Source organism: Ranitomeya variabilis, chromosome 4 (assembly GCF_051348905.1).
Source record: "Ranitomeya variabilis isolate aRanVar5 chromosome 4, aRanVar5.hap1, whole genome shotgun sequence".
In the NCBI taxonomy this organism is placed as follows: Eukaryota; Metazoa; Chordata; class Amphibia; order Anura; family Dendrobatidae; genus Ranitomeya; species Ranitomeya variabilis.
Window position 1 is genome coordinate 262,126,108 of NC_135235.1, and position 15,494 is coordinate 262,141,601.

The following is a 15,494-nucleotide window of genomic DNA, read 5'->3' on the forward strand; positions in this document are numbered from 1 at the left end:
TCAGCCACTAAGGATCATAACAGTACAGCAGGCCAAAAAAGTGTTTAATGCATCGCAGAAGTGGGATAAGAGAAGTCCTGAGAACAATTTATTTTTTTTTTTCCTCTCCCTTTGCTGCAGTCTGTCCAGCTTCTCTCATCCCCTTAATCTCTGGGTGGCTTTGAGTTCAGCTGCAGACATGGATATTCAGAGTCTGACTTCTAGTGTGGATCATCTTGCTGCAAGGGTGCAAAGCATTCAGGATTTTGTTGTTCACAGTCCTATGTCTGAGCCAAAAGTACCTATTCCTGAGTTGTTTTCTGGAGATAGATGTAGGTTTCTGAATTTTAAGAATAATTGTAAATTATTTATTTCTTTGAGACCTCGTTCCTCTGGTGATTCCGCTCAGCAAGTTAGAATTGTTATCTCCTTGTTACGTGGTGACCCTCAAGATTGGGCTTTCTCCCTGGCGCCAGGATGCATTGCTGAATGTGGATGCGTTTTTTCTGGCGCTTGGATTGCTTTATGAGGAACCTAATCTTGAGAACCAGGCAGAAAAGGCCTTGCTGGCTCTCTCTCAGGGCCAGGATGAAGCTGAACTGTACTGTCAAAAATTTCGGAAATGGTCGGTGCTTACTCAATGGAATGAGTGTGCCCTGGCTGCAAATTTCAGAGAAGGTCTTTCTGAAGCCATTAAGAATGTTATGGTGGGGTTCCCCACGCCTGCAAGTCTGAATGACTCAATGGCTTTGGCCATTCAGATTGATCGGCGTTTGCGGGAGCGCAAATCTGCGCACCATCTGGCGGTGTTTTCTGAACAGAGACCTGAGTCTATGCAATGTGACCGAATTCTGACCAGAATTGAGCGGCAAGATCATAGACGTCAAAATGGGTTGTGCTTTTACTGTGGTGATTCAACTCATGTTATCTCAGCATGCTCTAAGCACGTAAAAAAAATTGCTAAATCTGTCACCGTTGGTACTATACAGCCTAAATTCATTTTGTCTGTTACTTTAATTTGTTCTTTGTCTTCCTATTCGGTTATGGCTTTTGTGGATTCAGGTGCTGCCCTGAACCTGATGGATTTGTCGTTTGCCAGGCGCTGTGGTTTGGTCCTGGAGCCTTTGGAATTCCCTATTCCACTGAGGGGAATTGATGCTACACCATTGGCTGAGAATAAGCCTCAGTATTGGACTCAGGTGACCATGTGCATGACTCCTGTACATCAGGAGGTGATTCGCTTTCTTGTGCTGCATAATTTGCATGATGTTGTCGTTTTGGGTCTGCCATGGCTGCAGGCTCATAATCCAGTTTTGGATTGGAAAGCTATGTCTGTTTCAAGTTGGGGTTGCCAGGGGATTCATGGCGATGCTCCTTTGGTGTCAATTCCTTCTTCCACTCCTTCTGAGGTCCCTGAGTTTTTGTCGGACTACCAGGATGTATTTGATGAGCCCAGATCCGGTGCCCTGCCTCCTCATAGGGATTGTGATTGTGCTATAAATTTGATTCCTGGTAGTAAGTTCCCTAAGGGACGACTTTTTAATTTGTCTGTACCAGAACATGCCGCGATGCGGAGTTATATAAAGGAGTCTTTAGAGAAGGGACATATTCGCCCGTCCTCCTCCCCTCTTGGTGCAGGATTCTTTTTTGTGGCCAAGAAGGATGGTTCTCTGAGACCTTGTATAGATTATCGTCTTCTAAATAAAATCACGGTCAAATTTCAGTATCCTTTGCCATTATTATCTGATCTGTTTGCTCGGATTAAGGGGTCCAGTTGGTTCACCAAGATAGTTCTTCGTGGTGCGTATAACCTTGTGCGTATTAAGCAGGGGGATGAATGGAAAACAGCATTTAATACGCCCGAAGGCCATTTTGAGTACTTGGTGATGCCTTTTGGACTCTCTAATGCTCCTTCTGTGTTCCAGTCCTTCATGCATGACATCTTCCGAGAGTATCTGGATAAATTTATGATTGTGTATCTGGATGACATTTTGGTTTTTTCTGAGGACTGGGAGTCCCATGTGAAGCAGGTCAGGATGGTATTTCAGGTCCTGCGTGCTAATGCCTTATTTGTGAAGGGCTCAAAATGTCTCTTCAGAGTACAGAAGGTTTCCTTTTTGGGTTTTATTTTTTCTCCTTCTACTATTGAGATGGACCCAGTCAAGGTCCAGGCTATTCATGACTGGACTCAGCCTACATCTGTTAAGAGTCTTCAGAAGTTCTTGGGTTTTGCTAATTTTTACCGTCGCTTCATTGCTAATTTTTCTGGCGTGGTTAAACCCTTGACGGATTTGACCAAGAAGGGTTCTGATGTGACTAATTGGTCTCCTGCGGCCGTGGAAGCCTTTCGGGATCTGAAGCGCCGGTTTTCTTCGGCTCCAGTTTTGTGTCAGCCTGATGTCTCTCTTCCTTTTCAGGTCGAGGTTGATGCTTCTGAGATTGGAGCAGGGGCTGTTTTGTCACAGAGAAGCTCTGATTGCTCTGTGATGAAACCTTGTCCTTTCTTTTCAAGAAAGTTTTCGCCTGCCGAGCGGAATTATGATGTTGGTAATCGGGAGTTGTTGGCTATGAAGTGGGCATTTGAGGAGTGGTGACATTGGCTCGAGGGAGCTAAGCATCGTGTGGTGGTCTTGACTGATCACAAAAATCTGATTTATCTCGAGTCTGCCAAGCGGCTGAATCCTAGACAGGCTCGTTGGTCGTTGTTTTTCTCCCGTTTCGATTTCGTGGTCTCGTACCTGCCTGGTTCGAAGAACGTGAAGGCTGATGCTCTTTCTAGGAGTTTTGTGCCTGACTCTCCGGGAGTTTCAGAGCCGGCTGGTATCCTCAGAGAGGGAGTGATTTTGTCTGCCATTTCCCCAGATTTGCGACGAGTGCTGCAGAAATTTCAGGCAGATAGACCTGACCGTTGCCCACCAGAGAGACTGTTTGTCCCAGATAGATGGACCAGCAGAGTTATTTCCGAGGTTCATTCTTCGGTGTTGGCAGGCCATCCTGGGATTTTTGGTACCAGAGATTTGGTGGCTAGGTCCTTCTGGTGGCCTTCCTTGTCGCGGGATGTGCGTTCCTTTGTGCAGTCCTGTGGGATTTGTGCTCGGGCTAAGCCTTGCTGTTCTCGTGCCAGCGGTTTGCTTTTGCCTTTGCCTGTCCCGAAGAGGCCTTGGACGCACATTTCCATGGATTTTATTTCAGATCTTCCAGTCTCTCAGAGAATGTCTGTCATCTGGGTGGTGTGTGATCGTTTTTCCAAAATGGTCCATTTGGTGCCCTTGCCTAAGTTGCCTTCCTCCTCCGATTTGGTTCCTCTATTTTTTCAGAATGTGGTTCGCTTGCATGGCATCCCTGAAAATATTGTGTCTGACAGAGAATCCCAGTTTGTGTCCAGATTTTGGCGGATTTTTTGTGCTAAGATGGGCATTGATTTGTCTTTTCCGTCGGCCTTCCATCCTCAGACGAATGGCCAAACCGAGCAAACTAATCAGACCTTGGAAACTTATTTAAGATGTTTTGTTTCTGCTGATCAGGATGATTGGGTGACTTTTTTGCCATTGGCCGAGTTTGCCCTTAATAATCGGGCTAGTTCTGCTACTTTGGTTTCGCCTTTTTTCTGCAATTCTGGTTTTCATCCTCGTTTCTCCTCGGGTCAGGTCGAGCCTTCTGACTGTCCTGGGGTGGATTCTGTGGTGGATAGGTTGCAGCAGATTTGGAACCATGTGGTGGACAATTTGAAGTTGTCACAGGAGAAGGCTCAGCGCTTTGCCAACCGCCGTCGCGGTGTGGGTCCCCGACTTCGTGTTGGGGATTTGGTATGGCTGTCTTCTCGGTATGCTCCTATGAAGGTCTCCTCTCCTAAATTCAAGCCTCGCTTCATCGGTCCTTATAAGATTTTGGAAATCCTTAACCCGGTGTCATTTCGTTTAGACCTCCCAGCGTCGTTTGCCATTCATAACGTGTTCCATAGGTCTTTGTTGCGGAGGTATGTGGTGCCTGTGGTTCCTTCTGTTGAGCCCCCTGCCCCGGTGCTGGTTGAGGGCGAATTGGAGTACGTGGTGGAGAAGATCTTGGATTCTCGTGTTTCTAGACGGAGGCTTCAGTATTTGGTTAAGTGGAAGGGCTATGGTCAGGAGGATAATTCCTGGGTTGTCGCCTCTGATGTTCATGCGGCCGATTTGGTTCGTGCCTTCCATGTGGCTCATCCTGATCGCCCTGGGGGTTTTGATGAGGGTTCGGTGACCCCTCCTCAAGGAAGGGTACTGTTGTGAACTCTGTTTTTGGGCTCCCTCTTGTGGTCACAAGTGGTACTGTGTGAGTGCTGTCTTTGGGCTCCCTCTGGTGGCTCTTTGTGTCATTCTGCAGGTCTGAGGCTGGTTCAGCTGTCTCGTTATCTGTTCGCTGGTTTTCTATTTAGCTCACCTGGACTTTCAGTGGTTGTCTGCTGTCGATGTATTCAGTGCTATTTTGATCTCTCCTGAATCCCTTCGTTATCAGTCTCGCCAAGAGAAGCTAATTTTCTGTTTGGTTATTTTTTGCTCATCAGTGTTCAATATGTTTCTTGGTTATTTATTTGTCCTTGTCCAGCTTGCTAATATGTGATTTCCTTGCTTGCTGGTAGCTCTAGGGGGCTGAGTTTTTCCCCTCACACCGTTAGTTGGTGTGGGGGTTCTTGTATTCTCAGCGTGGATATTTTGTATATCGTTTTTTACTGACCACACAGTTCCCTGCCTGTCTTCTGCTATCTAGTATTAGTGGGCCTCATTTGCTGAATCTGTTTTCATTTCTACGTTTTGTATTTTCCCCTTACCTCACCGTTATTATTTGTTGGGGGCTTCCTATATCTTTGGGGTCATTTCTCTGAGGCAAGTGAGGTCTTACTTTCTCTATAGGGGTAGCAAGTTTCTCAGGCTGCGTTGAGACGTCCAGGAATTTAGGCACGTTCACCGGCTACCTTTAGTGTGTTTGTTAGGATCAGGTTTTGCGGTCAGTCCAGTTACCACCTCCCTAGAGCTCGTTCTATGTTCAGTAACTTAGCTAGTCCATTCTGTGATCCTCAGCCACTAAGGATCATAACAGCACGCACATTTCTGAGTGCGTCCCAGCTTCTCCTCCCTGTTCTCTCTATCCCCTTGGAGGACTTCAACCCGGAAGCACTACTCTGCGCTGGCCTTTTTACCCTGCCCCTTCCTCCTTGCCATGGCTTGTGTTCATTTGTGTTCTACAAGTGATTCTGGCCACAATATTGTTCTGCGTTTCTTAACCTGACCCTGTGCTTCTACCTGTTCTCTTCCTAGGTCCTGTTCATGAACTCCGTATAATGTTATAGATAGACTTGGCACACACGTGATGAGATGCAAGTGTACACATGACGAGCGGTAGATACCGCGTCCGGACAACACATCTCTGGTGCCACATTTGGCGTTTATAACGAGCTGAACCTGATGCTTAATGGGGTTAATCTCCTAAAACCTATTTACAAGTAATCTCTCTAAGAGAGGTACAATGATGAAGGTCTATGACCAAAACGTCTATTGTATGTACTCTCCTGAATTAAATTCTCACTTGCATCTCATCACGTGTGTGCCAAGTCTATCTATAACATTATACGGTTTGGGCACCTACTTGTGCACCACTATCAATAGTAGTGCCTACGGCTATCTTTCACACTGTTCATGAACTCCGTCCTGTCAGTTCCTACAGTGTCCTGCCTGCTAGTCCATGTCCACCGCCCAATCCTTGTTCCTGCCTCCAGCCTACCTGTCCTCATCCTCCGTCCAGGCCGTGTTTCTCTCCAGTCCAACCTCTCTGTCCTGTCTGTTCCCTCGGAGTCCTGCCTGCCAATACGTGTCCTGCTTCCAGTCCACTTCTGTCTCCAGCCTGTCTGTTCCCATTTCCCTTCCGGTCCGTGTTTCCAAGAGTCCTTCCTTTTGTCCATCCCTGTCTTCCAGCTGCCATGGCGATAGTCTCTAGCGGATCTGCCCCTAACTCTCCCTGTATAGGGTGTGGTCCATCTGGTCAGCTCACCCGTGGGAGTATCGTTGTCACGGTCCAGTGGGTCCACCCCTTTGTATCCTCAGTTGCATCCTCATCACAGTAACACAAGGCCATGGACCCCGCTGGTGTCTCCACTACCCAAAAGGAACTACCAGACTAGGATCATGTCCTTTTTAAAAACTATGGAGTCCCATCTCTTGGCCTTACAGTTCTCTAATCCTGGCAACGCCTCTCAGTTGGCTGCTCTTCAGCAGGAGCTCTCCCAGCAACGGGACACCCAGTCTCATATTCTGAATTTTATGGCCTCGGTGGATAACAGGCTTCTCTCTCTCCAGACTTCTGTCTCCGCTCCTGTCCAGGCCTCTGCTCCTTATTCCTCGCCCCGTTTGGCCAGAGACCTCCACGGTATGTTGGAGATCCTAAATTATGTTGCGGGTTTCTCAACCAGTGCCAGTTACATTTTGAATTGTCACCGCTACTTTACCCCACCAACCAAGCTAAGGTGGCTTTTGTGGTCACCCATTTGGAGAGTGATGCATTGGCCTGGGTGAATCCCCTCTGGGAGCGTGACGATCCTCTGGTTTCCCAACTCACTCCCTTCTTAGACACCTTTCATAAGGTATTCGATGAACCCGGTCGTCTGGTCTCTACCACTGAGTTCCTTGCACAGTTGGTCAGTACGCCATTTGGTTCCGTACGCTCTCCTCAGACCTGGGCTGGAACAATTAGGCTTTGGTGGGAGCTTTTTGGCGAGGTCTGTCATCTCGTATTAAAGATGAGCTGGCAGGACGAGACACACCCACCTTGTTGGATGATCTTATTTCATTGGCAACTCGCATAGATTTACGCTTCCAAGAGCGTTCCTGTGAAGTCACCAGAGAGAAAAGACCTCTTCATTTGTCCTCTGCTATACGTGGTCCCTCCTACTCTCAATCCGCTTCTGTTCCTTTCTCTTCTTCTCCTGAGCCTATGCAGGTAGATCATCTCAAGCCTGCAGAACAGTGCCGCAAGGAGAGACTTGCACAGGGTCTTTGCTTTTATTGCAGCAGTGCCTCTCATCTTCTGTATTCCTGTCCCCAGAAGCCGGGAAACGCCTCTGCCTAGGACAGGTAAGAGGGGCCTCCCTAGGTAGCTATGATTCCTCTCCACCTTTGATTCTTTCCGTTTTATTGCATTTGGGTTCCAGTCGCTTCTCTCTGGAGGCTTATATTGATTCAGGGCTGGGAATTTTGTTCAACTAGAGGCAGTAAAGAAACTTGGGATACCTGTCAGACCCTTGGAGACTCCTTGGCAAATAGCTTCAGTTGACGGTCAGCCTTTGCGGGAGACCATCAACTTGGTCACCGAGGAGGTGGAACTTCAAATTGGAGCCCTACACCAAGAGAAGTTGGCCTTCTATGTCCTGCCCTCGTTGCCTCATATGTTCCTTCTGGGACTTCCCTGGTTAAGAAGTCACAAACCCACCTTGGACTGGCGTACCGGAGATGTTCTACGTTGGAGACTGTCTTGTCAGAATAGGTGTCTGCTTTCCATTCAGCCCGCTAGATCCTCGCAGCCTGCTCAGGAATCTTCGAACCGGCTTATTGCTCTTTCTCTGATGTCTTCAACAAGAAAGAGGCAGAGACCTTACCATCGCATCGTCCATATGATTGTCCGATCAATCTCATTCCGGGTTCTACTCCTCCCAGAGGTCATATTTACCCTCTATCCCCTTCCAAGACTCAGGCCATGTCAGAGTACGTACAAGAGAATCTGGCCAGAGGCTTTATTCAGAAGTCTTCTTCACCTGCAGGAGCAGGTTTTTTCTTTGTCAAGAAGAAGGATGGTTCTCTTCGTCCCTGCATCGATTACCGAGGTCTCAATAATATCACGATAAAAAACAAGTACCCACTCCCCCTCATTCCGGAACTCTTCGATCATCTTCGAGGAGTACGAATATTTACTAAACTGGATCTCCGAGGTGCCTATAATTTAATCAGTATCCGTCTCTCGCGGGTCTGCCCCTAATGCTCCCTGTATAGGGGGTGGTCCATCTGGTCAGCTCGCCCGTGGGAGGATTGTTGTCATGGTCCAGTGGGTCCACCCTTTTGTATCCTCAGTTGCGTCCTCATCACAGAGGGTAAACCACAAAAGATCATTGCTAAAGAAGCTGGCTGTTCACGGAGTGCTAAATCCAAGCATATTAATGGAAAGTTGAGTGGTAGGAAAAAGTGTGGTAGAAAAAGGTGCACAAGAAACTGGGATAACCACAGCCTTGAAAGGATTGCCCCTCTGTATCAGTCTATAATTGTTAGTTTACTTACTGTAAGTGATATCTGTAATTTGTATGTAACCTGTTGTAAATTCCGCTCTTGGGCTCCCTCCGGTGGTTGTAAGTAGCACTTTTGTGAGTTCTGCTCTTAGGCTCCCTCCGGTGGTTTTGAGTGGTATGGCTGCTTCTTGGATTTAGCATCAGCAGCTGCTTCAACTGATCGTCTTTCTGGCTCGGCTTTTTTAGTCTGGCCTTATCCCTCAATCAATGCCAGTTGTCAATTGTTCCTGCTTGGAGTCACGGCTCTTTTGGATTTCCCTGACACTCTGACCTGTTCAGCAAAGATAAGTCCTTGCTTGTCCTTTTGCAGTCCTCTTGTTGTGGACTTTATTGTTCAGCACATTCTATGTTTTGCTCATTTGTCCAGCTTATCAGTATGGATCTATTCAGCTAAGCTGGAAGCTCTGGGCAGCAGATTTTGCCCTCCACACCTTTAGTCAGGTGTGGAGATTTTTGCATTTCTCTGCGGTGGACTTTTTCTAGTTTTTATTACTGACCGCACAGTGTTCTATCCTGTACTATCTATCTAGCTAGAAGTGGCCTCCTTTGCTAAATCTTGTTTCATTCTATGTATGTCATTTCCTTCTCCACTCACAGTCATTATTTGTGGGGGGCTGTCTATCCTTTGGGGATTCTCTCTGAGGCAAGATAGCTTTCCTATTTCTACCTTTAGGGGTAGCTAGTTCTCCGGCTGTGACGAGGTGTCCAGGGAGTGACAGGAACATCCCACGGCTACTTCTAGTGTTGTGTTAAGATCAGGAACTGCGGTCCGTATAGTTACCACCTGCTCAGAGTTAGTCGCATGTCGTTCCTAAATCACCAGTCCATAACAGTAACCCCTTCTCATGTACAGCACCATGGAATCAATTGTGCTATATAAATAAATAAATAATAATAATTGTTAAAAAAGGTCATTCAAAAATTTTGGGGACATTTACATGGAGTGGACTGCTGCTGGATTCATTGCTTCAAGAGCCACCACACACAGATGTATTCAGGACATTGACTGCAAGTGTCACATTCCTGGTGTCAAGCCACTTATGACCAACAGACAACGCCAGAAGTGTCTTACCTGAGCCAAGGAGAAAAAGAACTGGACTGTTGCTCAGTGGTCCAAGGTGTTGTTTTTCAGATTAAAGTAAATTTTGGATTTCATTTGGAAATCAAGGTCGCAGAGTCTGGAGGAAGAATGGAGAGGCACACAATCCAAGCTGCTTGAGGTCTAGTATGAAGTTTCCACAATCAGTGATGGTTTGGGGAGCCATGTCATCTTCTGGTGTAGGTCCACTGTGTTTTATCAAGACCAAAGTCACCGCAGCCATCTACCAGAAAATTTGAGCACTTCATGCTTCCCTCTGCCGGCAAGCTTTTTGAAGATGGAAATTTCATTCTCCAGCAGGACTTGGCAGCTGTCCACACTGCCAAAACAATCAATACCTGGTTTAAAAACAATAGTATCACTGTGCTTGATTGGCCAGAAAACTGGCCTGACCTTAACCCCATAGATAATCTGTGGGGCATTGTCAAGAAAAAGATGAGAGACACCAGACTCAACAATGCAGATGAGCTGAAGGTTGCTATCAAAGCAACCTGGGCTTCTATAACACCTCAGCAGTGCCACAGGCTGATCGCCTCCATGCCACATCTCATTGATGCAGTAATTGATGCAAAAGGAGCCTCAGCGAAGTATTGAGTGCATTTACTGAACATACATTTCAGTAGGCCAACATCGGATTTTAAAACCATTTTTCAAGATGATGTTATAAGGTGTTCTAATTTACTGAGATAATGACTTTTGGGTTTTCATTGGCTGTAAGCCATACTCATCTACATTAACAGAAATAAACACTTGAAATAGATCACTCTGTTTGTAATGACTCTATTTAATATATGAGTTCACTTTTTATATTGAAGAATTTAAATAAATTAACTTTTTGATGATATTCTAATTTTGTGAGAAGCACGTGTATATCTGTCTGATGTTACAGTGGCATATATCCTTTTTATAGTTAACAACTGTCCTTCGAGCCAGCATTCACAGGTAAAAGTGAAGAATAGTGACAAGATCAATTTGCATTGTTTGATTATGTCATCTATTTGCATAGTTTTTTTCTCCTCTGTTTTGCAAGTCAACAAGCTGGCATTGACAATGTATAATCAACATATCAGCAAACATCATTGTTCAATAATCCTGAGTCTCTAGTCATCCAAGATAACAGCACAATATGTTACAACAAATTGTCAGCTCAAAAGTCAATATTACAGGCTTACACGAACAAAAGTCTGTGTTTTCATGACCAACAAGAAAGAAACACATAAATTCAAAAGTCAACATATAGATAACCGTCTATTCCTCCTGGCTTACTCCTGGCTTACTATAAAAATAGACATCTGGTTAATTAACATAAAATGCTGTGTCGTCACATGGCTCCCCCATCTTAATTAGCAAGATGTGACAGGATTCCAATCGTGCTCCACTTGTCGGTGACTGTCCACAGCATGTCTTTAAGCACAAAAATGAATGTAAGAGGTCTCACCTTCATGGGAACACAACTTTGTGTCATCCAGTTTCCTTAGAGCATGTTCCATGTCTTCTTAAACTGCACATGTAATTGACAAGTAATGACTCATATCCAGTGTGTTCACAAATGGCATCCTCTGCATCCTGTAGTAGTAGTCCTGTAGTAATAAATCCCATTCAATCCGTCGAAGCTGGCACAACTCCTGTAGTTGTTGTTTCTTGTTGAGGTTATACATCTACAGCTAAGATGGCAAAAACACAGGTGCAATAATACCGATAATGCAGCCACCCTACAATCAGGAATTGGCCGCTTGGTGCACCTGTGCAAACAAATAGTCTGTATGTGGCGTGTTCACACAGGAATGCAAAGTATATGGCTCAAAGCCTATTAATGACGCCATGTAGCGGGCTCACCATAATGCATCCTGTGTGAACAGAGGCCACAGTGTACAGAGCCATCTAGGGCCCAGCCGCACCCTGGAAAAATATACAGTGCACCAAAAACATAACAATGTATGCAAGGTATTGGTCGATATTATGGCCACAATATTTAAGCTGCCAACCCGCGTCAAGGGTCCTTACATATTGGCAGTCCTAATCTAAAAGAACACCATAAGAAGAAAGACCTCCACTATTCTAAACAAAAAAAAAAAAACAGTATACAGGCAGAGATGCTTACCTGTTCAAGGCCTCCAACAATTGCACTAACCAAGGTACAGCGGACCCAAGTTAAGATGGCAAATACACAGGTACAATAATACCGATAATGCAGCCACCCTACAATCAGGAATTGGCCGCTTGGTGCACCTGTGCAAACAAATAGTCTGTATGTGGCGTGTTCACACAGGAATGCAAAGTATATAACACGCCACATACAGACTATTTGTTTGCACAGGTGCACCAAGCGGCCAATTCCTGATTGTAGGGTGGCTGCATTATCGGTATTATTGCACCTGTGTTTTTGCCATCTTAACTTGGGTCTGCTGTACCTTGGTTAGTGCAATTGTTGGAGGCCTTGAACAGGTAAGCATCTCTGCCTGTATACTGGTGTTTTGTTTTTTTTTGTTTAGAATAGTGGAGGTTTTTCCTCTTATGGTGTTTTTTTTGAGGTTATACATCTACTCTGGTCCTCTTCCAGGGCAGAGTTGGTGGGATTGAACATAGTGGTGTCCAAAACCTGCTTTGCATACCTCATCAATGGTCTGCTGGGTCTGCCTGTGTACCTCCCTGGTTTTGAAGCCCTGGTCTGTGTCTGAGAACACCAGTCCCCTGAAGCTCCCCCAGATCCGCCGAGCTGAGTAGTATGCCACTGCTGCCACCATAATGTGAAAATTGGGGGTCAGCGGGTGCCCTGGTCCGCTAGCCAAAAACGCGTGGACAAGGGTTCATCCCACTGAACGCTTGCTTTCCTTTTACCATGGTCATAATACTACTCAGACAACACAGGGTAAGGGTAAAACAGTGTGGCAAAACTTTATTGAACCACAAAACAGGCAAATAACACACAAAGCAGTCCCATCAGTCACTCAATTTTAGCATTTGCAATATATTTTCTCTTACAGTGCAGTTATTGTATGTTCCTTTGTAATTGTTTAGTAGTTCCTCTCCTCCCAGGAAAAAAGGGTAATAATCTTTGTGCTCTGTATTTGCATACTGTAAGGCCAAGAAAACAAAAATTCTGCCAGGGTATGTAAACTTTTGAGCACAACTGTACATACTTACATGCATGCACACACACACTATACATTACCACATCTTGCAGTTCCAGATCTGGACCTGTATGCAGCAAAAGACATTTGCAGGATCTTCCACTTAATTAAGTCAAGCACCTTTCAAGTCATGTGATCAGTCACAAGACCTGAAAGGTCCTGGAATTACTGGTGCAGAAGGTCCTTCAGCTGCTCAGCTCATGCTGCCTCCATTCTGGCAGGTAAGCTTCCTTTCCTGCTCTGCACCGTTCATATTACCGCAGAGCAGGAGGGGAGACAGCAGCTCTCTGTGTGATTGGGGTGGACACGATGTCTGCGTTCTCATCCATCGCAGGAAGCTGACTCCAGACTATAAGACTCACACACTTTTTAACATTTATGTTTTCTTGTTAAAAAATGCATCTTATAATCAAAAAAATGTGGTACATAAATTTGGTTAACTCATTATTCTCTTTGCTCAAGGTCTGGTCTTCCCCGGGATTTAGGCTCGTAATCTGTATCATTGGAGGCAGAAGCAATAGCAATAAGCCTCAGGCTATATTGTCACATATCAGAGAATTTTCTGTGCATGAATATATTTGTCGCAACTCATTTTTGAAGTCGTCGTGACAGCTCTGGTTCTGCTTTAATTTAAATGTGGTTTTTACTTTTGGCCAGCAAGGGTTAATGCCAGTTTCCTTACTGGCAGCTTCTGTATTGATGGTCAGCTGATGTGGGTGGTGGACATTTTCACCATCCTTTAACCCCTTCATGACCGTATGATTTTTCGTTTTTCGGTGTTCGTTTTTCACTCCCCTCCTTCCCAGAGCCATAATTTTTTTATTTTTCCGTCAATTTGGCCATGTGAGGGCTTATTTTTTGAGGGGCGAGTTGTACTTTTGAACGACATCATTGGTTTTACCATGTCATGTACTAGATAACGGGAAAAAAATTCCAAGTGTGGTGAAATTGCAAAAAAAGGGCAATCCCACACTTGTTTTTTGCTTGGCTTTTCTGCTAGGTTCACTAAATGCTAAAACTGACCTGCCAACATGATTCTCCAGGTCATTACGAGTTCATAGACACCTAACATAACTAGGTTATTTTTTACCTAAGTGGTGAAAAAAAATTCCAAACTTTGCTAAAAAAAAAAAATTTGCGCCATTTTCCGATACTCGTAGCGTCTCCATTTTTCATGATCTGGGGTCGGTTGAGGGCTTATTTTTTGCATGCCAAGCTGGTGTTTTTATGATTCCAATTCGGTGCAGATATGTTCTTTTGATCGCCCTTTATTGCATTTTAATGCAATGTCGCGGCGACCAAAAAAACGTAATTCTGGCGTTTCTATTTTTTTTCTCGTTACGCCGCTCAGCGATCAAGTTAATGCTTTTTTTTATTGATAGATCGGGCGATTCTGAACGCGGCAATACCAAATATGTGTAGGTTTGATATTTTTTTATTGATTTATTTTGATTGGGGCGAAAGGGGGGTGATTTAAACTTTTATATTTTTTTTATTTTTTTCACATTTTTTTTAACTTTTTTTTTTACTTTTGCCATGCTTCAATAGCCTCCATGGGAGGCTAGAAGCAGGCACAGCACCGATCGCCTCTGCTACATAGCAGCGATCTGCTGTTCGCTGCTATGTAGTAGAAAATCAGGTGTGCTGTGAGCGCTGACCACAGGGTGGCGCTCACAGCTACTGGCGATCAGTAACCATAGAGGTCTCAAGGACCTCTATGGTTACAATGGAGAAGCATCGCCGACCTCCGATCATGTGACGGGGGTCGGCGATGCCGCCCGGCCAGATGCGGTAGTTAAATGCCGCTGTCTGCGTTTGACAGCGGCATTTAACTAGTTAATAGCGGTGGGTGAATTGCAATTTCACCCACCGCTATTGCGGGCACATGTCAGCTGTTCAAAACAGCTGACATGTCCCGGCTTTGATGCGGGCTCACCGCGGAGCCCTGCATCAAAGCAGGGGAGCTGACATCAGACGTACTATCCCGTCCGATGTCAGTAAGGGGTTAAATAGTCAGCTGATACATAAGCTGACTGTTGATGATTGAGTTTGTCTCTGAAAACCAGCACAGGAGCTCTCTGGTGCCTGTGTGTATCAGCTGCTTGAGGTCCTGGTTCTGTATCCTCTGTTGCGTGGAGCTTACAGCTGAAGCTTGAAAGCTAAATGTTCTTGTTCCCTGTCTTTGTCTGTCTCATGCTTGTCACTACCCTCTGTCTTTTCACCATTTGCAGTGGTGAGAGTAATGTCCTTGCAGGCCAGTACATGAGCCAGGGTATAGTGCGGTGACAGTTAGGGACCAAGCATTTGACTATGGCAGGGTAAAGGACCTACATAGGGCATTAGGGGAGCTTAAGGATAGGCACAGGCTGTGATAGGAGGTGCCCCATCCCTCATTCCCTATTGTTAGGGCCTACCTCTCCTTTTTCCATCACTTTGTTAGTGCTTGCTATGCTGTCCGCTGGACCAAACCTTGTGGTTCGTGACTAGAGAAGAGCAAATTTGATCGGGTCATGGCTTATTCTGCAAGCTTTAACACTTGCCGAATAAGCTGCAAAGGGAACCCGACTTCCTGGATCACGCCGGCTGATCAGCTGTTCTGCTCCGCAGCTGCAAATGTTGTGGCTGTGTGACAGTCATGACACATGCATGGAGAGCCCAACAAACAGGCTCTCCATGCATGTGTCATGACTGTCATACAGCCACGACACATGCAAACATATTATGGTGATGCAGGAAAAGGTTTCAAAATAGCGTTTTTGTTTTTTTATCCATTAAAACCATAAGAAATACAATAAAAATGTAACATTGAGACTGTGTTCACATATTAGCATACATTCTATCGTCTTACACCAGCTCGCACATCCCAGCAACCTGTTCCTCTGGCCATGACATTTTAAATGTTTGAATAAAGGATGAAGTCTTAAGGACCGGTGAGTGCTATCTGCATTTTTCTTCTTTGCTGCATATACCCTGTTTTGGCATGAGC